The sequence below is a fragment of the Ovis aries genome, chromosome 2 (assembly GCF_016772045.2).
Source record: "Ovis aries strain OAR_USU_Benz2616 breed Rambouillet chromosome 2, ARS-UI_Ramb_v3.0, whole genome shotgun sequence".
Classification (NCBI taxonomy): Eukaryota; Metazoa; Chordata; class Mammalia; order Artiodactyla; family Bovidae; genus Ovis; species Ovis aries.
This window is the reverse complement of record NC_056055.1, coordinates 68,881,037-68,903,770: the sequence shown is the minus strand read 5'-3', so window position 1 is coordinate 68,903,770 and position 22,734 is coordinate 68,881,037. Positions and strand designations below refer to the sequence as shown.

The following is a 22,734-nucleotide window of genomic DNA, read 5'->3' as shown; positions in this document are numbered from 1 at the left end:
ATCTGAGCCACCAGGGAAGTTCCTTAAGCAAAATCAGACTCCATTTCTTTCTTGACGAAGCTTATTCACTTCTTCAACCATTAGAAAGATTTAGGTTGAAAATTCCACTAGCTGATAGTGACAGCTAATATTTGTATAATGTTTTAAAGTACTATCCTATGTATCATCTCATGCAATCTTCATGATAACTCTTTGAGAAGAACTGATAATTGATAATTACCTATCACATTTTACAGGTTAAGAAACTAAGGCTTAGGAGTCCAAGTGGCTTATTCCCAGAAGTGCAGCTGGAATCCACTGCTCTAATGATATCAAAACACCACCTCATGTCACTGGAGTTGGGTTATGGGTGATGAGAATCAAACATGTGCTACATCGTTTTGAGTTCTCTATTAGGAATGCGATCTACAGCAGCTTTTTGCCTGTTTCCATCCTTTCAAGAAGCAGAAATTACTAGCTCTGGTAGTGTGTAGAAAACATAGTTCATTTCATTTGGGAAAGCCTGACTTATTTAAGTTATTTAAAAACATTACCTTGCAGAAGTCACAGTCATGGAGTCTCAGGGCTGAGTTGCGGCCTGATACACAGCTCCATTCACTGACTAATTTCTACAATCGTGTGTGTGTGTGTGTGTGTGTGTGTGTGCACGTGCATGTGACTTGTTTTATTGTAATATTTGCTTTACTGTGGTGGTCTGAAACTGAACCTGCAATATGTCTGAGATATGCCTGTATGTATGCACATGTATGTGTATGGATATAAATATATGTATGTATATAAACACACACATATGTGTGTGTGTGTGCTTACAAGATCAGTCATGTCTGACTCTTGGTGACCCCATGAATTGTAGCCTGCTAGGGTCCTTTTGTCCATGGGGATTCTCCAGGCAAGAATACTGCAGTGGGTTGCCATGCCCTCTTCCAGGGGATCTTCCCAACCCAGGGATCGAACCCAAGCCTCCCATGTTGCAGGCAGATTCTTTACCATCTGAGCCACCAGGGAAACCCAAGAATAGTGGAGTGGGTAGCTTATCTCTTCTCCAGGGAATCTTCCCCATCCAGGAATTGAACCAGGGTCTCTTGCATTGCAGGCAGATTCTTACCGGCTGAGCTACCCAGGAAGCCATATATATATACATACATATATACACATATATATCCTCCCAATATATTTTAAATTTTACTTTTGAATTATCAAGTCAGTATTAACTTTATTCACATATTTACCTTTTTAAATTTTATCCACATATTTACCTTTTTTTAAACTTTATCCACTTATTTTCCTGCAACTTTCTGCTTCCATCTGTGATCATTTTCCTTTTGCCCCAAAAATCGCCTTTACTTTTTTATTTTCTCTACAATCCTATTTGATTACAGCAATCTTCCACAATATTTTCCTTATAGATTCTTAACAATGAGTTTGCTGCAACAGTATAACTGACACGATAAGACTGAAAAATCACATCTCTAGATAAAATAATCATCTGGTCCTATGCAAAAACTTTCATGGTATTTTTCAAGGGCTGCAGATCATGGTCCAACATACAACCCACTGCCAATATCCCTTCTACAACATCTCTGATTTGGAGTGGAGGAGGGAAATCCAAATTCTTTAGTATGTCCAGTTCTACTGGTAAGACAATTTGGCAATAAGTATCCAAAGCCTTAAAAATATAAAACGACTAACTCGGACGCAGTTATTCCATTCCTGAGAATTTGTCCTAAGGAATTAACCTGACAAGTACACAGTGATGAGAATATCTCGAAGATGTTCATTGCAGTGCTGTTGTTCATGATATTAAAAAACTGGAAAGAATCAAAATAACTATCAGTAAGGGATGATTTCAATAATAAGGAGTACATTCATACAGTGGAATGCTGTGGTCCTATTAGAAATATAAAACAGATATATAACATGAAATGATACACATGCTATATCCAGTGGAAAAGCATTCACTAAGTAGTATAATCCCCATCTTACCTATGTATACACAGAAAAAAACCTTGATTTAACTGACAAAGAAGGAATCATCTTCTGTGCCTATTCAAAAGTTCTAACTCTGCTCCCTCAGGCTGAAAATTAACTTTGCTTTCCTTTAACAGCCTTTCAAATGTTCCTGGCAGTGCACTGTTTCTAGTCCATTTACCTCCCTGGTTTGCCCTCTGAAAATGTGGAGCTAAGAACTGAACACAAGCCCTCAGAGGCATCCTGACCAAGGCAGAAAACAATGGGATGATTATCTTCTTTGTTCTGAGAGCTGTGACACTAAATCTGTTGGAGATGGCCAACTTTGTCAAATGTCTGGCTAAAACCTAAATCTCTTTAAGGAGAGCTGCTATTGATCTAGGTCTCTCTAATTCATAGGCATACAACTCACCTCTGCTCCGTCCATCCAGATGTCAGGAAGCTGCATTCAGTAGAGCTTAGTTGTATATCTGTTCATGTTGATAACCTTTAGCTTTTGAGAACCTTTTTCGATTCCAATTTCTGACAATCCATTGCTTAGCTTCCCTCCCAACTTTGCAACATAGATTTGACCCACCATTCTTTATCAAAGATCACTTTCTTCAAACCACAACACCAAGTCATTTTGGAAGGGCTATTTAAACATTTATAATAATTTAAAATATTTTTATATTAAAACAAATACAGCTAAGTTAAAATATGAAATACAGAGTGGATTGATCTTTGTGAAAAGACAGGAAACAAAAGAGAAGGTACTCTTTCAAGGAAAAGAACTACACTGGAAGCCTAGCCAACAAAGGTAGAAAAGTAAACAAGTAAAATTAAAACTGTGCTGGAAAGTCATGACACAAGGACGTAGCCAGAGAGAAAGTACCAAATGGGTTAGGAACTTAATTTGAGTAAGTAAAGTAACTGGATAAATGATTGAATTATCTTAATGGAACAAGGACATTAAATTTTAAAATCCCACCTTGGATCAATGGAGTAATGAAACACAGCTATTAAAAAGGAAAACCTAACAGTCACTGTGTCTAATTTATTTCATTTTCTAAAGCTTAGTTTTCTAAGTATCTTTTTATACATCATGGCACCTTAATCATTATACTATAACTTTAAAGTGATCTTGAGTATATTTATATTTTATCTTATCAAAGGGACCAAAGTGAAATAAGACTAAAATACCATGTAAGGTAAATAACACTGATGCAACTATTTCTACCTCTTGTGTTCTTATCTAGATCATTCAACATACTCAGAATCCTTTGTTTTTCCTTGCAGAAAGAAAATGAAAGTAGTAGTACAATTTATCAGGATGATAGCTAATAATACAGATTATTTACTAAGCACTCTACAACCACATGAAGTTGATAACATGATTATACCTACTTCATAGATGTGGGAACAGACTTTATGGTTAAATGACATTATATTATTAGAGTCACATCTAGTAATTGGCAGCACTGGGACTCTAAAATTGACACGGTTGACCCTATAACTTCTCTTTCTATAGCACATACATACATGCACAAACAAAAGAATTTTTATATGGGTAATATCTATTCCTTAATTTAAACATAAGAAAATTAAATAAGATAAGCTAAATAATAAACTTTAATATGCCTCAAGATTTTTGAGGTTCATTATCAGATGTGGCTCCAAAATTTCCCTTCCTCCTCAAAATAAGACTTTAAAAAATGTGTCTGTATTCAGTTAAAACTTTTGGTTTCTTCCTCTAAACAAAACAGATTCCAGAGAAAGAAGAAATAAGAAATTGCAGCCTAGCCACCCCTTTCCCAGCATCAATTCTGAAGTAATATTTTCATTAGAGTAGAAAGATTAAAAAGTAGTAAGTATAGCTTACTTACTTCTTAAGTATAGCTCTGTAAAGTTTAAGGATTACTTTAAAAACGACCAATGATGTTTGTCTACACACAATTTAATGATGTTATTACAGAATCATGAAGTTAAAAGTTTTTTTGTTTTTATTTTAGAAGGATTTGTCAGCATCTTTATCACCTCCAGAAGGTAATTTTAACTTTTCAAAGGAATAGTTTCCTAATTGTATTTTGAGAAACACATTTTCAAAAACATTCACACATTGGGAACACACAGATCTTGTTAAATCAAATATTTCATATTCCAGTACAAGTCTGGACTTATCAAATCTGAAAGAATTTCTGAAGGCTTTCCAAACCAGCCTATGTGATTTAATATCCAGCCAAATAGGAATCTTAAACTTTTGGGTTACTGCAGCTAATTCTCAGTCACTGCAAGGAAAGGAGAAATCCAGCAAAGCTTCTGACACCAAAACATCCCAGAGTAAGGACAATTCCCATAACATGCGAATTAGAATATTTTACCTAATTGGATTCAGAATCCTGATTTATGTTTATTCATTTGACTCATTTAATTTAGCAGTATGGGCAATTATGTCATATATCTAGCACAATGGAAGAGTTCAGTCATTCTAGATTCATACAGTATGTACCTGGCATGTCTAAGTTATATGTTATCAGACAAGTGTTGCAGGAAGAAGAGGCAGATCACCTACTGTTCTCCCAATAGTGGGGATAGCTCCATAGAGTCAATCTTCCACCCATGACCTTGGTGGACATCAGAATAATGCTTTACCATCTGAGCCATGGGAAGCTATGGATAGAACTATAAACCAATTGTCTGTGTTTCCTGAGTTAGCTTACACGGGCGTCTTTTAATAATGTCATTGGCTTTTTTCCTACCTTTCCCGAAGATTGGGGTCTCCAGAACAGTGTAAGTGATATTCTGTTCCTGGATCTATCAAGAACCCTTGAGCTACAGCAGCTTTAAAGGTGGAGCATTGTTGCTCTGAACTTTAGACTTTAAGATCCCATTTACATCATAAGAAGTCAGTACAGTAAGATTTTGCCCATTCATTAACCCCCAGCTTTAGTAGATACTGTTTTTGATGTGAAAATAGGTGACGGTCATTGAGCTTGATAAAGACAGGAACAGCATTTTTTGCTCGACCCATAGTTTTTCCATCAGTCCACATGCTAGGATTTACAGTTTGTTCCATTAGAAAGAGCTGGTTCCATATTTATGAAAACAGAGGCCTGGAGAATGGTATGGGAACAGAAATAATGCTGATGTAATTAGATGGGTCAATAGCTTGCCCCTGAGAAGGACCATTTCCTAGTCTCAGACTGCATCCACAACCCAAAGCAGAATGTTATTCTGATGTCCACCAGCAATGTGAGAGATCCAGGTTTGATCCCTGGGTCAGGAAGATCCCCTGGAGAAGGCAATAGCACCCCACTCCAGTACTCTTGCCTGGAAAATTCCATGGATGGAGGAGCCTGGTGGGCTACATACAGTCCATGGGGTTGCAGAGTCGGACATGACTGAGCGACTTCACTTTCTTTCTTCTTTCTTTCCATATTATTCTTGAAGTATGGTCCCCAGATTAGCAGCAGCAGCAGAAGTAGCAGCATCACCTGGGAATTTGTCTCAAACAAATGCCTGACCTCCTGAATCAGCAAGTCTGGGGACGGGGCCCAGCAACCTGAGATTTTAAAAAAATGCTTATTGGAGTATAGTTGCTTTACAATGTTGTGTTCTTTTCTGCTGTACAGCAAAGTGAATGTATGTGTACACATACATATAGTCCTCTTTTTTGGATTTCCTTCCCATTTAGTTCACTCCAGAGCACTGAGTAGAGTTCCCTTTGCTCTACAGTAGGTTCTCATTAGCTATCTGTTTTATACATTGTATCAATAGTGTGTCTATGTCAGTCTCAATCTCCCGATTCATCCCCCTCCTCCCACTTGCTGTTCATACATTTGTTCTCTCTGTATCTCTATTTCTGCTTTGCAAATAGATTCATCTGTACTATTTTTCTAGAATCCACATACATATGGTAATATATTATATTTGTTCTTCTCTTTCTTACTTCCTTCATTCTATAGGACCGCATCTAGGTCCATCCATGTCTCTGCATATGGCACAATTTCATTCCTTTTTAGGCTGAATAGTAGTCCATTGTATATATGAACCACATCTTCTTTATTCATTCCTGCTGATGGACACTTAGGTTGTTCCCATGTCCTCGCTATTGTAAATAGTGCTTCAATAAACAGTAGTCTCCATGTATCTTTTGGAATTATGGTTTTCTCTGGGTATATGCCCTGGAGTGGGATTGCTGGGTCATGTGGCAGTTCTTTTTTAGCTTTTTAAGGAATCTGCATACTATTCTCCATATATTAAAATTCAGATTGCAACCCTCTTAGGGTAGCAATCTGAGTTTTTAGATTCCTGAGGGGATCAGATGAGTATTACTGTCTGAGAACCATTGCTATAAATGATAGTTTTAAAATAATCATTCACTGAGATTATCGCTATATGTGGGTTTAATTTCCATTATAACCACTAAGAGTAATTTACTGATCTTCCCAAATTCCTATAAAATAAATTCAAAGGGAAGCTTTGAATTTATCAAAAGTTCAGGGTAAAAGTAATAAATGTCAAATTTACCAACTAGTTCCTATTCTTTTTTATTATGTGGTCTCTAGAACAAAATCCTCACTATAGTTAAGAAAATACTTCATTACATTATTTAAATTTACTGAATCCTCTATATTACTCTGGTTCCCAGTACATGAGTTGACTCCCAGTTACTGCCCCAAATAAACTTGACCCTGAAAACAGAATTGCATGGGGCTTCAGAGCAAGGGACTGAGTTCCACTCAGATGTCACTTTCCACGTGGGTGCTCCCAAAAAACTCAGTCACTTTAAGCCTCAATTTTCCCAAATGTGAAAGATGAAAATTACGGTACGATCTTCATCATGGGGAAGTAGTCAGAATCAAAAACATTTAAAACATATAGCCTGGCACAAAGCAGCTCTCAACACACAATAGTAATTTTATCGTTATCAGCTAACAGAACTATTCAATATTAAATACTTCTGAACATCCTTAATTCTTTAAGAAGTAGAGGACGTAAACATCTAAATCACTTCCCACAGGAAAGCATCGGAAAGGTGATTTTTAAAAAATAAAGACGACAAAGTTATAGTAGCATTTCATTCCTAACAAAGGATCCCATGATAGAAAAACAGCTCATTCTGTAATAAAAGGAGTGTATGCAGTATCTAACCGCAAATACCCTGATCAAGAGAAAACATTTCAAAATATTTTCTTTAAAGGTCTCTGAGCTGTTATAGGGGGTAAAGCCAAGGCATAGTACAGACGTGAGCAGATTAGTCAGGAATGTGATTGGATGAATTGAAGAAATTACATTTTGGCACGGCTGAAGTAGAAGGCTGGCAAAATTCCAAATTTCTGCTGGTTCATTCAAATGAGTACTCCTCCTTTCTTTTTGCAGCTGATAACTTCATATTAAAACACATTTTTTACTGTAATTAAAAAACCAATGCATGCTCAGTTGCTTCAGTCATATTCAACTCTTTGCAACCCCATGGACTGTAGCCCATCAAGTTCCTCTGTCCCTGGGATTTCCCAGATAAGAATACTGGAGTGGGCTGCCATTTCCTGCTCCAGGGGATCTTCCTGACCCAGGGATCAAACTCACGTCTCCTACATTTGCAGGTGGGTTCTTTAGAAGCCAAGTGTTTCAGAGGAAAAGCATGTCTAATCTTGAGCAGCTCTTATTTTACTTAGTATTGACCTCTATCTCTATTAGTAAGATTCACCTATCGTTTTCTTCCTGTCTGTCCTTGCTTTTCGGTGTCTTTTCCTTGTCCAGTTGTATAAAAGGGATAATTCTCTCTTTACGGAATGAGCTGGGAAACTTTCTTTTTTCTCATATTTCAAAATATTTTTAGAGCACAGAAATTAAGTTTCTTGATAGTTTCATGGAAATGCCCTGCAGACCATTTGGGCCTGTTTTCAGGCAGTCTTAACCTTTGCTGATACCACATTGATGCACAGCTGGAACACAGATCCCTACAAGTTATCTTCCTTTTCTCTTAGGCAGTTCTCTGTCAAAAGAAATGTTACCTAAGAATCTTTTAAGTATGTTCTTGGATGACATGAACATCATTACCAAATACTATTTAACAAGCAATGATGATGTCTCTACCTTCCTGGCATCAACCAGGAACTGCCACCCTGTTCATGTCAGGTTCACCTACTTCCTTCAGTTCTTTACTCTGCTCTCCACTCTAGCCACACATCCCCTTTCCAGCTTTCCTTTACTCTCTCCTACTCAGCTTTCTCAAGATGTGAAACATGGCGCTCAGGCAGAAAGATGGCTGGATTTAAAGTGAAGACTTCCAGAGCTACATTACTTTGGAGAAACTGCTAAATATATGGCAGGAGATTATTTTGGAGTGTGGGCATAGGGGAAAAGGGGATAAAGAAAGTTAAAAGACAGTTCAGGGAAAGAATGGGGGAAAAAAGTGGATAAAATGGAAGCGTTGGGGAAGAGAAGGCTACAGGGCCTTTTTCTTATAACTAAACCTCTCCCTGCCATAACCCCAAGACTTACAGTTGACCTACAGCTTGTATGTCCTCTCAGGCTGCCAGCCATTGCCTCTCACTTCTAAGACAATTTAATTCTGTAAAAGAGTCCAGGTTATTTTCTATTCAGGGTTTTTTTAGAAGATGGCTTATCTGTTCTTGCTGCTCAGCGTGAAGATATATATTGTTAAAGATCTTCATTCAGGCTTATGCACAGATATGGGGAGGAAAGGGTGGCCTGCACCATCTTTTTAAAAGAATGAGTGGTTTTTGGTAATAAACACCCTAATGGCTACCATAAAACCTACTTAAAGACCAGAGCTCCTCTTTAGAATTATCAATATCTAAAAGATACTACAGATTACAAACCTCTGGATGAACCAACCAACGGATTATCGACTTATTTATCCCACCTGCACTGTGTTTTTCCTCCCCATAGGCAATTGTTACTCTGAGTATTTGCATCTAATCCAGTGGTACTGAGACCACTGACATACCAGACATGCCCACATCAGAAAGCAAGTCCTTCTTTTGTGTACTTAACTGCACAGTACTGTATACAGTACATTAGTACAGTACCTTTATTTCAAGCCCACGATGTCCAGAAACGTGTAAAAGCAGCAGCATATAGCCGAATGTGTTAGTTGGGTACTAAGGCTAACTTTGTTGGACTTATGAACAAATTGGACTTACAAGGGTACTCTCAGAATGGAACTCATGCATATGTAGGAGACATCCTAATGAGACAAGTCTACAACTCAGAAAAGGGCCATCATCTGCTACCATGATCTTGTACCTAGAGCCTCCAGAACTGTGTGAAATAAATTTCTGTCATTCACAAAAAAGAAAAAAAGAAAGCAAGTCCTTGCTCCAAAAGGCCTCAGTTATTGTGGAGGGAAAAGACCAAAGCCCACCAAGGCGGTTTTCCCTAGGGAACCTCTTGACCCCAGGACTCTGTGCATACAATCACCAACTCCAATTAAGGATTGTTCTGCCCTTTAGAAGCTATCAGAAGATGAAAGCAGCCCCAGGAAGAACCCTGTTCGCTTCCTTTAGACAGACAATAGGCAGCCACCTGCTCGGGGATTTATTCACCAACTTCCGAGTTCCTATGTCACAGAGTCACCGCAGCTTGTGCCCCAGAGGACAGGGAGAAGAAAGAAAGAAACAAGCCAGGTGGCTGGGGCAGAAGGAGAAGTCAAACCCCTACAGTGCAGCCTGGGGCTTGCGAAAGCCAGGATGCTGCCCATCTCAAGCTGTGTGCTGAAACAGATGTTTGAGTGGTAATAGGAAAAGGAAGGAAAAACAGTTTTTTATTCTAAAGGAATGAGAAACGGACAAACATGAAGCAGAGCCTGCCTTGAAACACTGTGGGGCTTTCCTCTATCAAGCTAGCTCAATTCTGCCACAAACAACTTCTTGGCAATTTTCTTCACTAATAAACTGAAGTACTTTAAATGAACTAAGTCAGCCACAGAATGAGGCGTTATCACTATGTACTCAGTAAAGCACTCTTTTCCCACAGGACTGAGTGGGGTGTTAGGAAGGCAACTGGCCTGTAGTCACAACTGCAGGAAATTGGGGGAAGATCTTGCAGAATAGTTTTAACGGGGCATTCTCCACTCCCTCTATAAGGTTTTGGAATAACACTCCTGGACGAACTATCAAAGTAATAGAGAAGAAATAAAATCAGAAGAAAAGATAAAACACCCAAAATTCACATATGCCTCGTTCCTCTCTGCTGTCCTATGGAAGAAATACAAAAAATCTTGAAAAAAAAAATCTTTGGAATTAGTGATGGAATTAAAATGAAAAAACTAAATTTTATACAATTAATTTATATAGTCTTATCTATAACTTCATGCAATGTATCATTTTTAACCAGACTATGAAATCCCTACCATTTATATATTCATACTCAACTTCCCTCTTATTTATTTTTATTGTATAAATATAAAATGTTCATTATGAAACTTTAAAAAATCCCAACCAGAAAGAAATTTCAAATTATAATGCCAAAAGAAATTTTACCACTGTTAATACTTTAGGATATCCATTATATTTATTTTTATGCAAATGTATATATATAAATACATGTGAGTTAATTGGTGGGGGATATCTGTTTATAAAAATTTCTTCATACATTATTGGATTGTTTCTCATAATATCTGTCTGTTAAGATAAATATAGATTTGTTCACTTTTCTTTTCAAACATTCTTGGCAAATATCTTTGCAATTTATTATGAAAGTTGTCACAGAAAGCAAACAGAGGCATCTATACCTGCTGTTGAGGGTTTAACAGCCAAGGAAGTACCAAGTTCACCTGCAATGATCACAAAGTCAGGGATCCACCATATATCATTGACAAAGCTTTGGAAAGCACTCCTGGGTTAATAACTAAACAACATAAAGATCATGAGCTCCTTATTGCCAAATTCAGACTTAAACTGAAGAAAGTAGGGAAAACCACTAGACCATTCAGGTATGACCTAAATCAAATCCCTTACAATTACACAGTGGAAGAGAGAAGTAGATTTAAGGGACTAGATCTGATAGACAGAATGTCTGATGAACTATGGATGGAAATTCGTGGCATTGTACAGGAGACAGGGATCAAGACCATCCCCAAGGAAAAGAAATGCAAAAGAGCAAAATGGTTGTCTGAGAAGGCCTTATAAATAGCTGTGAAAAGAAGAGAAGCAAAAAGCAAAGGAGAAAAGGAAAGATATACTCATTGGAATCCAGAGTTCCAAAGAACAGTAAGGAGAGATAAGAAAGCCTTCCTCAGTGATCAATGCAAAGAAATAGAGGAAAACAATAGAATGGGAAAGACTAAAGGTTTCTTCAAGAAAATTACAGATACCAAGAGAACATTTCATGCAAAGATGGGCTCAATAAAGGACAGAAATGGTATGGACCTAACAGAAGCAGAAGATATAAAGAAGAGGTGGCAAGAATACACAGAAGAACTGTACAAAAAAGATCTTCACGACACAGATAATCACAATGGTGTGATCACTCATCTAGAGCCAGACATGTTGGAATGTGAAGTCAAATGGGCCTTAGGAAGCATCACTACTAACAAAGCTAGTGGAGGGGATGGAATTCCAGTTGAGCTATTTCAAATCCTGAAAGATGATGCTGTGGAAGTGCTGCACTCAATATGCCAGCAAATTTGGAAAACTCAGCAGTGGCCACAGGACTGGAAAAGGTCAGTTTTCATCCCAATCCCAAAGAAAAGCAATGCCAAAGAATGCTAAACTACTGCACAAATGCACTCATCTCACATCCTAGTAAAGTAATGCTCAAAATTCTCCAAGCCAGGCTTCAGCAGTACGTGAACCGAGAAATTCCAGGTGTTCAAGCTGGTTTTAGAAAAGGCAGAGGAACCAGAGATCAAATTGCCAACATCCTCCGGATCACTGCAAAAGCAAGAGATCCAGGAGATCTGCTTTATTGACTATGCCAAAGCCTTTGACTGTGTGGATCACAATAAACTGTGGAAAATTCTGAAAGAGATGGGAATACAGACCACCTGACCTGCCTCTTGAGAAATCTGTATGCAGGTCAGGAAGCAACAGTTAGAACTGGACATGGAATAACAGACTGGTTCCAAATAGGAAAAGGAGTACATCAAGGCTGTATATTGTCACCCTGCTTATTTAACTTCTATGTAGAGTACATCATGAGAAGCGCTGGGCTGGAGGAAGCACAAGCTGGAATCAAGATTGCTGGGAGAAATGTCAATAACCTCAGATATGCAGATGACACCATCCCTATGGCAGAAAGTGAAAAAGAACTAAAGAGCCTCTTGATGAAAGTGAAAGAGAAGAGCGAAAAATCTGCTTAAAGTTCAACATTCAGAAAACTAAGGTCATGACATCCGGTCCCATCACTTCATGGAAAATAGATGGGGAAACAGTGTCAGACTTTATTTTTTTGGGCTCCAAAATCACTGCAGATGGTGACTGCAGCCATGAAATTAAGAGACATTTACTCCTTGGAAGGAGTTATGACCAACTGAGACAGCATATTAAAAAGCAAAGACATTACTTTGCCAACAAAGGTCTGTCTAGTCAAGGCTATGGTTTTTCCAGTGGTCACGTATGGATGTGAGAGTTGGACTATATATAAAGAAAGCTGATGGCCAAAGAATTGATGCTTTTGAACTGTGGTGTTGGAGAAGACTCCTGAGAGTCCCTTGGACTGCAAGGAGATCCAACCAGTCTATCCTAGAGGAGATCAGTCCTGAGTATTCATTGGAAGAACTGATGTTGAAGCTGAAACTTCAATACTTTGGCCACCTGATGCAAAGAGCTGACTCATTGGAAAAGACCTTAATGCTGGGAAAGATTGAAGGCAGGAGGAGAAGGGAACGACAGAGGATGAGATGGTTATATGGCATCACCAACTCAATAGAGATGAGTTTGAGTGGACTCTGACAGTTGGTGATGGACAGGGAGGCCTGGCATGCTGTGGTCCATGGGGTTGTGAAGGGTCGTACACTACTGACCGACTGAACTGAACTGAACATAAAGAAGGAGCTGGCATTCTTTCCCAGAGAATCTTCTGCTGGATGTCTGAACTGAAAAAAACTTCCCCAATAATCATTTTCACTGAGGCTCACAATATGGTAGAAAGACTACTCATATTATGAAGGTATTAGGCTTCCCTGGTGGCTCAGATGGTAAAGAATCCACCTGCAATGCAGGGGACCTGGGCTTAATCCCTGAGTTGGGAAGATTCCCTGGAGAAGGGAATGGCAACCCGCTCTGCCTGGAGAATTCCATGGACAGAGGAGCCTGGTGGGCTACAGTCCACGGCATCACAAAGAGTCAGACACGACTGAGCAACTAACACACTAACACAAGGGTTATCTTAATTGCTTTTCCTTAATTATTTATCCATAAAAATATTTTCCTCCATCAAAATACCAATAGCATTTTTCACAGTACAAGTAATTCTAAGTTTTACAAGGAAATATAAAAGACCCCTAAGAGCCAAAACCATCTTAAGAAGAACAAAGCTGGAGAGATCACAATCCCTGGTTTAAAACTATATACTATAAAGCTATAGTCAGCAAAAACAATATGGTACTGACACAAAAACAGACACACAGATCAGTGCTACAGAACAGAGAGCCCAGAAATGAGCCCACACTTATATGGGCAATTAACCTACAACAAAGGAGCCAGGAATATACAATGGGGAAAAGATAGCCTCTTCAATAAGTGGTGTTGGCAGAACTGGACAGCTACCTACAAAGGAATAGAACTGGACTACTTTCTCCTACCACCATTTACAGAAATAAACTCAAAATGGATTAAAGACTTACATGTAAGATCTGAACTCACAAAATTTGTAGAAGAAAAAGTAGGCAATCTGTTCTCTGACTGCAGTTTTAGCAGTATTTGTTTGGATACATTTCCTTAGGCAAGGAGGGGGAAAGAAAATAAATAAATGGGACTACATGAAACTAAAAAGCTTTTGCTTAGTAAAGGAAACTATCAATAAAACGAAAAGCCTACTTGAATGAGAGAAGATATTTGTCAAGAATATATCTGACAAGGGATTAATGTCCACAATATACAAAAAACTTGGCATCAAAAAAAAAAAGAACCCAACTGATAAATGGACAGAAGTTCTGGACAGACCTTTTTTTCAAAAGAAAACATACAGCTGCCCAACAGACATGTGGAAAGATGGTCAACGACACTAATCATCAGTGAAATGAAAATCAAAATCACAAAATCACCTCATACCTGCCAGAATGACTATTATCAAAGAGACAACAAATAATGTGTTGGAGAAGATGTAGAGTAAAAAGAATCCTTGTGAATTATTAGTGGAAACGTAAATTGGTGCAGCCCAATCACTATGGAAAACACTAATTCCTCAAAACCTTAAAAACAAAAATACCACATGACCTAGCAATTCAACTCTTGGATATTTATCCAAAGAAAATAAGAACACTATAGAAAAGATGTATACATCACTACGCTCACTGCAGCATTATTTTACCATTGCCAAGATATGGAAGCAACCTAGGTGCACATCAATAGATGAATGGATAAAAAGGGTGTGGAATGTATATATACAATGGAATATTGCTCAACCATAATAAAGAATGAAATCCTGCCATTTGCCACAAGAGGGATGGACTTAGAGGGTATTATGCTAAATGCAATAAGTCAGAGAAAGACAAAAATTGTATGATCTTACTTATATGTGGAATTTAAAAAACAAAAAAATGAACAAACTTAACTAAACAAAAAGAGTCACAGATACAGAGAACAAACATGTGGTTGCCAGAGGAAGGTAGTGGAGAGGGAGATTAAGAGGCACATACTTTCAGCTACAAAATAAATGAGTCACAGGCATAAAACGTACAGTGTAGGGAATATAGCATATAATATCATAATATCTTTGCATGGTAACAGATAATTAGACATATGGTGATCATTTTGAAAAGTAAAGAAATGTGAAGTCACTATGTTGTATACCAGGAACTAGCATGTGAATTATACTTCAACATCAAACAAATTCACCAAAAGAGATCAGGCTTGTGACTACCAGAGGCGGGGTGGGGGGTTGGGGTGTGTGTGGGGAGGAGGTTGGATGAAGGTAGTCAAAAGGTATGAAATTCCAGTTAAAAGATAAATAAGTAGGAGGGATGTAATGTACAACATGATAAATATAATTAACTCTGCTGTGTATTATATATGAAAGCTGTTAACAGAGTAAATCCTAAGAGTTCTCATCACGAGGAAATAGACATTTTTTTTTCCTATTTCCTATTTTTTTCCTATTTAATGTATCTATGTGAGATGACAGATGTTCACTAACCTTACTGAGATAATCATTTCATGATTTACATAGGTCAAATCATTATGCTATGTATCTTAAACATATAAAATGCTGTGTGTCAATTATATCTCAAGAAAACTGAAAGTATTTAAAAAATTCTCTCAAGGAATTATCATAACAAATTTTTAGTACCTTAATAAAAGAATTTGGCAAAATCAAAGATACATGAGAAATAGTTTTCTTAACTATACATAACCACATGCTATTAAAGTTATGAAGATAGATTATGAATTTCATAGTATGCTGCTGCTGCTGCTAAGTCATACTATGGAGAACTTTAAAAATAGGATAAATGTTTCTCAATATTTCCTACAGTTCTGACTAGGGAAAAATAAAAAAATGTGAAGTGATTTCAAACTGTGAATCTTAACTATATGATCAGAGTTTGCCATATTGGAAATAAGATTTACATCAATATTCTTTAGCCTATAACTTCCCACTTTCTCCCCACCACCACTTTGCCCTTTCACAGTATTGTAGACTTCGTTAGGCTATAAATGCAGATATAAGAAAAGCATGGTTTACCATTTGTATTGGAGAAGGAAATGGCAATCCACTCCAGTACTCTTGCCTGGAGAATCCCATGGATGGAGAAGCCTAGTAGGTTACAGTCCACGGGGTCGCAAAGAGTCGATATGACTGAGCGACTTCACCTTCACCTTCACTATTTGTATATGGTACTCACCATGCAGTAAGAGAATTTGTATCATTAGCCTTATCTTTTTAAATTATACGAAAAATCAATTTTACAGGGAGGGGCCTAAAATAAGCCTCTACATATAATAATTAATTCAGAAGCAACATGTCTACAACCAAGACATATCTTGCATTCAACATGGCAGTTCATTTTAATTCACCTCTGCTACCACTATTTTAAGATGTTTCCTGTTCTTAACCCTTATATTCTCACTGTCTTGCACACTCTTTGCCAAAACTTAATATTAAGCGTGTTTCCATTCTTCCAAGGGCTTTAGAATCACCCACTTTTGCAGGGTAAAATATTTCTGAAAACAGAAAAGGTAATTTAGTTCATCAGACTTACCCAGGATTCCCCAAGGCTGTTCTGTGAATTCAAATGCTTTCCCATTGACAACACGTTACAGTAGATCTTCTTGTTCACTGGACCCAGGACACTGGCAGCCTCAGGTTAGAGGGGCTCACAACATTTAGCCAGCAACCTTTTTGTACTGAGTAAAACACAGATTATCAAATGAGCAGCCTACATGTCTGAGGGACTCAGGCTGCAATCTGAGAAGGCTGAAAAAGGACACCAAGAGAGAGAGCTGCTAATTAATTCTTCTCCTCATCAGTCCCAAATGTTTCAGATGGCAACTGGTCTGGGAACACAGTTTTGACATCGTCAAGATAATGACTTGATTTGTTCCCAAAACACTGGGAGAGCTGCTGCAACCCTATCTGGTGAGAACCATTTGTACTCTTTTCTTCCCAAAGCCAGAAGCAAGTCTTGCTTCTAAAGACAAGAAACACTTCCTGTCTTTTCTCCAAGCTTGACAGTCAAGGGGCTGACTGACTGTGCATTAAAGTCTTATCAACCTGACACTGAATTATGGGCTACTTTAGATTAGCTAAAGCTATATCTGTCCCTGGGTTGCCAAAACAGAATTTCCTGACCAACGGTATTAAAATACAGACGTCTTACAATGTGCTCAGAAACAGAATTTAGGACACAAGTTTACCTCCCATCAGAGTATTTATTAGGGAGTGGGTGGTGGGTAGTGAAAATGACTAAAGGAAAAAAAAAAAAAAAAACAGGTGAAAAGCTACAATGTGCTAAACAGCAGCATCCCTGGCCTCTGCCTACTGGGTGATAGTCCCTCCCATCCCCCCAGGTTCAACTGTAACAACCAAAAATGTCTTCGAGGGCCCCATGCACAAGGGGTGCAGTCTGCATACTAAACACAGGCACCAGCTAAGGCACACAACATTTAGGAATATAGGAACTGAAGTCTCACTCATCACCCACTCGGGACTGCCTCCACCCACAGGGGCACAGTTTTTCCTAAAGGCCTCAAAGGCTCCACCCATACCAGCAGAAGCACTGTACTGACACATGCTGTTTCTCCTTTCTCACTTCCCACCCACTCGTCCACCCTCTCTGCTCTGGGCCCAGCAGCCATCAAGCTTCTGAAACTGTTCCTGCTGCCAAAGCCACCAGACACGACCCACTTCTCGTGGCTCCACAGGATCAGACACCAGTAACTATGCCTTCCTTGAACTGCACTCTTGAGGGCTTCCTCTGACCTTCCTGACCGTCCCTCCTGAGTCTCCTTTGCAGGCTGCCCTTCTTTAGCCCTCAGCCCTCCCCTCCCCACCCAACCCGGTGGTCATTACCTCACAGCTGCAACGACAATCCACATGGGGGAGATTCACAGAATGCAACTCACTGTGCTCTTCCTCTTTTTCCTGAACTTTAAATTCATATTTAAGCTGACATCTCCCTTATGATGTCCTACAGACCCCAGAACTCAATCCAAACTCACTGTCCTCCAGCACAAACCTCCTAGGAGTCATCTCACCTTCTGGTTTTCTCAGAAGGCTGGGCACTGTACTTCACTCTTCCTCCCCAATCACCTCTGAAACCTCCACTCTGCCCATCCTGCTCCCGCCCCTTGGCCCCTGCCCTTGCCCAGACTAAGACTTCTCCTACCTGGGTATCACTGTAGGTAACTCAGTTCTCTGGCCATCCTCACATCCCCCAAGCCGGAGGGAATTTTCCAACCTGTCCTTCTAGTTACGTCATTCAACAGCTTAAAACTCTATAATAATTTCTTACGACTCTTGAGATAGATTTCAATTTCTTAACGTGGTCTGCCAGGCCCTTTCCAACCTGTCTCCCCATGCCACACCCTCCCATACTCAACTGTACCCTCCAATCTGAAATCACAAACTAAACTCACTTTGCTTCTGAAATACAGGATGTTCTCCCCCTTTAGCTGGAACAGCTTCTTGCCCAAATCCACCACTTCACCTGGCTAACCCCACCTCACCCAACAGGTTTCCACTTAAACTCCTGTGACCCCCACGTCCCACTAAAGTTTCTGGTTTCAAGTGCCTGTAATAGCCTGTACTTCCCCTATCAGAGCACTTACTCTGCTTATTTGCCTGATTGCCCAACTAAACATGCTGTTTCTCTTCTTTTCACCACTCACCAGCTTCAACCTTGCTTATTCCTCCCATACAGTATTGGCTGGTCCCTCTGTTAATTGCTAATCTCAAATCTGTTATGACTCATCATCAAAGGTGAATATAAGTAGTAAAACTACAGAATGCCCCTCTCTGTATCAGAAGCTATAGTAATAAACACACATATATGAAATGGAACTAATCCTTAAGGGAAAAAAAAAAAACAGCAAAGTGGGCAAACAGCATAAGATGAAATGTTCTGTTTACGAAGCAATAGATCTACAAATGCAAATTAATAAAGGCAGCTTGAAAAAATGGATGATTAAGAGATGTGAAATGGAGAAATTATCAGGATGAAGCAGAGAGAGTCAGTAGCCTCCTTCTAGAGAGAAGGATTTGGACTTAGATTTTGAAGGTGGTGAGGGGCAAACTGACAGGCATAGAAATTAACTAAAGAAATGTCAACTTTTGCAACCATCACCAACTCTGTAAAATCAGCTGGCTATATGATGTTATAAACTGGCCCATGCTAGTTTCTGGTAGCACTGAGAGCATGATATGGGACAGTTAGTCTGGTGGTGTGAGAACTGTAAGGCACAGAGAACTGTGTTGATTCTCCCTCCATAAAAGCAGCAGCGAGTTCAACTTTCTCAAATACACTGCTGCTGCTGCTGCTAAGTCACTTCAGCTGTGTCCGACTCTGTGCGACCCCATAAATGGCAGCCCATCAGGCTCCCCTGTCCCTGGGATTCTCCAGGCAAGAACACTGGAGTGGGTCGCCATTTCCTTCTCCAATGCATGGAAGTGACAAGTGAAAGTGAAGTTGCTCAGTCATGTTCGACTCCTAGTGACCCCATGGACTGCAGCCTACCAGGCTCCTCCGTCCATGGGATTTTCCAGGTAAGAGTACTGGAATGGGCTGCCATTGCCTTCTCCATCTCGAATACACAACTGGACAGAAATACTAATAAATAGGTTGGGTAAAATTTTACTTCTTGTTAACTCCCACAACATTTACATATGTGACATTTTAAAATTGGAAAATTTTCAACCAATAACCTTTACATATCATTTATGAAGTCAAAGTGAAAGTGTTAGTTGTTCAGTCATGTCCAAATCTATCATGACCCCGTGGATTGTAGCCGGCCAAGATCCTCCATCCATGGAATTCTCGAGGCAAGAATACTGGAGTGGGTAGCCATTCCCTTCTCCTGGGGATCTTTACCATCTGGGCCACCAGGGAAGCCCCACTTAGGAAGTTAGATGTCTTACAAACATGCTTTCATATGATTCTTATGGCCATCTTCTGAGAGAAGCAGTATTATTCCCACTTTACGAATGGGAGAGCTGAGACTGTGATCAGAAAAGACAGAATTCTCTTAAATCTGACTCCAAACCCTATGTTCTAAGCTGACTCTCAAAATAAGTAACTAAGCAAGAAGTTCAGTTCAGTTCAATCGCTCAGTCGTGTCCGACTCTTTGCGACCCCATGAATCGCAGCACACCAGGCCTCCCTGTCCATCACCAATTCCCAGAGTTCACTCAGACTCATGTCCATCGAGTCCGTTATACCATCCAGCCATCTCATCCTCTGTCATCCCCTTCTTCTGCCCCCAATCCCTCCCAGCATCAAAGTCTTTTCCAATGAGTCTACTCTTCACATGAGGTGGCCAAAGTACTGGAGTTTCAGCTTTAGCATCTTTCCTTCCAAAGAAATCCCAGGGCTGATCTCCTTCAGAATGGACTGGTTGGATCTCCTTGCAGTCCAAGGGACTCTCAAGAGTCTTCTCCAACACCACAGTTCAAAAGCATCAATTCTTCGGTGCTCAGCCTTCTTCACAGTCCAACTCACGTCCATACATGACTACTGGAAAAACCATAGCCTTGACTAGATGGACCTTAGTCGGCAAAGTAATGTCTCTGCTTGTGAATATACTATCTAGGTTGGTCATAACTTTTCTTCCAAGGCAAGAAGTAGCTTTTATCAAATGGCAACTGATGGCAGAAATCCACCTGTTTGAAAAGGAACCTTTACAGGTATCTATAAGTCAGTCAGCAATGTTTCAACTCAAACTACTTTCTGTCAGTTTAGTTTTTTAAACAGGTGTAGTCTGAGGCAACGGAGAAGGCAATGGCACCCCACTCCAGTACTCTTGCCTGGAAAATCCCACGGATGGAGGAGCCTGGTGGGCTACAGTTCATGGGATCGCTGAGAGTCGGACACAACTGAGAGACTTCACTTTCACTTTTCACTTTCATGCACTGGAGAAGGCAATGGCAACTCACTCCAGTGTTCTTGCCTGGAAAATCCCGGGGACGGAGGAGCCCGGTGGGCTGCCATCTATGGGGTCGCACAGAGTCGGACACGACTGAAGCGACTTAGCAGCAGCAGCAGCAGCAGTCTGAGGCAAAACATGCCTCTTAGATACTTTTCAGACTCTTTTGTCAATCATGGAGTAACCTTTACTGAAAAGCTTTAAGCTCTCCTCCTTCCCAGAGAGCTGAGAACAATACAGAATACTTAAGAATTTGTGTCACTCTTAAATATGCAACTTAAAAAAAGAGAGAGGTCCTAGGCTCCTTGGACTTTGAACATGGCCTCCTGCTAAGTTGCCTAGGAAAAGAACACATCTATCGAGCAGGTATTACATGCCAAACATGTCATAACACCATCTTTCTTAAATTCAGAAACTCTAAATTGGGTACTACTGTTACCTCTATTTTATAGGTGGAAAAGCACAGGCTGAGAAGTCCAGGGCTTGTGTTCTTTCCACTCTCTACATCATGCAGGCTTTGCCACTACCTGGCAAACACTGCTCTCAATAGCTCTGCTCTGAGACAAAAAAAAAGATGAATACATTAAGGGTGGCAGGAAGAAATCCACTCCATAGATGGGCCTATTAAGGGCAAGGTGTTAAAACCTCACAGAGACTGTCTATGTGTTAAAGACACAGCCAAAAGTGAAAAATAGAAAACAATCCCTCTAAGGTCTCTCAAGGCTCAGCACTACTGACATTGTGGGTTGAGTAACTGTAGTGGGAGCTGTTCTGTACATTGTAGGGTGTTAGGAGCATCCCTGGCCTCTACCCACTTGATTCCCCTGAATCATTAGAATAAAAAACTTCTCCAGACATTGCCAAGTGCCCACTATGGCGTAAATTCACCCCACCCCGCCATACTGCTTGAAAACCATTGCTCTAAGTGAGATAGGTGTTGAAATCCATAGAAATAACTGGCTGCTTCAGGGCCTTCTCTGCATTAAATGCAAGTCTTTTTTAACATAGTAAGGCACAAGCCAACCAAATGCAGAACTATCTTAAGGAAAAAAAAAAAAAAAGAATCCCCCTCAAATTACTCCTTTATAAAGGACATTAGTAGCACTTGAGACAATGTTTACATTCTCTCAGACCTATGGTTTGTTGAAAAATTAATTTATCCTATCTATCCTTTGATCTTCAAGCAAATTATTTCCTGAGACAAGATTTAACTTGTGAGTGCCCTAGAGGCTAAGCAGCTGTCAGAGGGGAAGTGGCATCAAATTCCAGGTGGCAAGCAGAGAGGGGGCCTCCCATCCACCCAAGCAGACCCTGCTCAGAAACACACCAAGTGCCTCTGAGGGGTCCAATTTTCTCATGGAAGATTAGAGGTTCAAAGTACAATGCAGCTGAGCTCTGTCTTCAAAGAAGAAAGAGCCTATTAAGACATGGGTCTATTTTATATATGAGCACTAGTATTTCCATTATGAAAGCCTTTTCTGTTGTTATTGTTTTAGTTTTAGTTCTTAATTTCACAATAAGGAAGACAGTAAAAACTCAAGTGGTCTCCCTGCTTCTATCCCTCCTTTTTACTAAAAGAGGAAAGGGGGAAGCTTCCAGTCTTCCAACAGCTTTTGCTCATCTCAAACCTGTCCTGCAAGGTACATGCTGCCAGCCAGATGGAATTCATGAGCCCTGAATAAAATATTTGTTGTATTAAAAACCACATGCTTGACCTATAGGAATGCTGGCTGCAAACTAAGACCAGAGTTAACTGTGTAATCTGTTCATACTGTGCCTTCTATAGTAGGCAGGATAATCAATCCCCAGACACAAAGATGTCCAAGTCCTCACTCCCAGATCTATGACTCTCTATGATACGTTATATGGCAAAAAAGGACTTTGAAGATGTGATTACAGTGAAGGACCTTTGAGGATAGGAGACGTCCTTGGGTTATCCACATGGGTCCAGTGTAAGCATGAATCCCTGAAAGCAGAGAGCCTTTTCTGACTATGGTCAGAGAGAGAGAGAAGTAGCAGC

General features: G+C 39.7%; 1 protein-coding gene across 15 annotated transcripts in view; it reads right to left on the bottom strand.

The window, feature by feature from the left end:
- The window catches only part of KANK1 (KN motif and ankyrin repeat domains 1), a 216,009-nt gene that overhangs the window by 162,297 nt on the left and 30,978 nt on the right, over window positions 1–22,734 (bottom strand). For 4 of the 15 annotated variants that reach the window (XM_060410917.1, XM_060410916.1, XM_042243388.2 and 1 more), the window contains exon 1: window positions 16,337–16,453. The exons of the other annotated variants lie outside the window; for them this stretch is intronic. The gene's annotated coding sequence lies outside the window, so the exon portion shown is untranslated. Of the gene's footprint in view, window positions 1–16,336; window positions 16,454–22,734 lie in introns of those variants that run through there. 15 annotated transcript variants of the gene reach the window in all.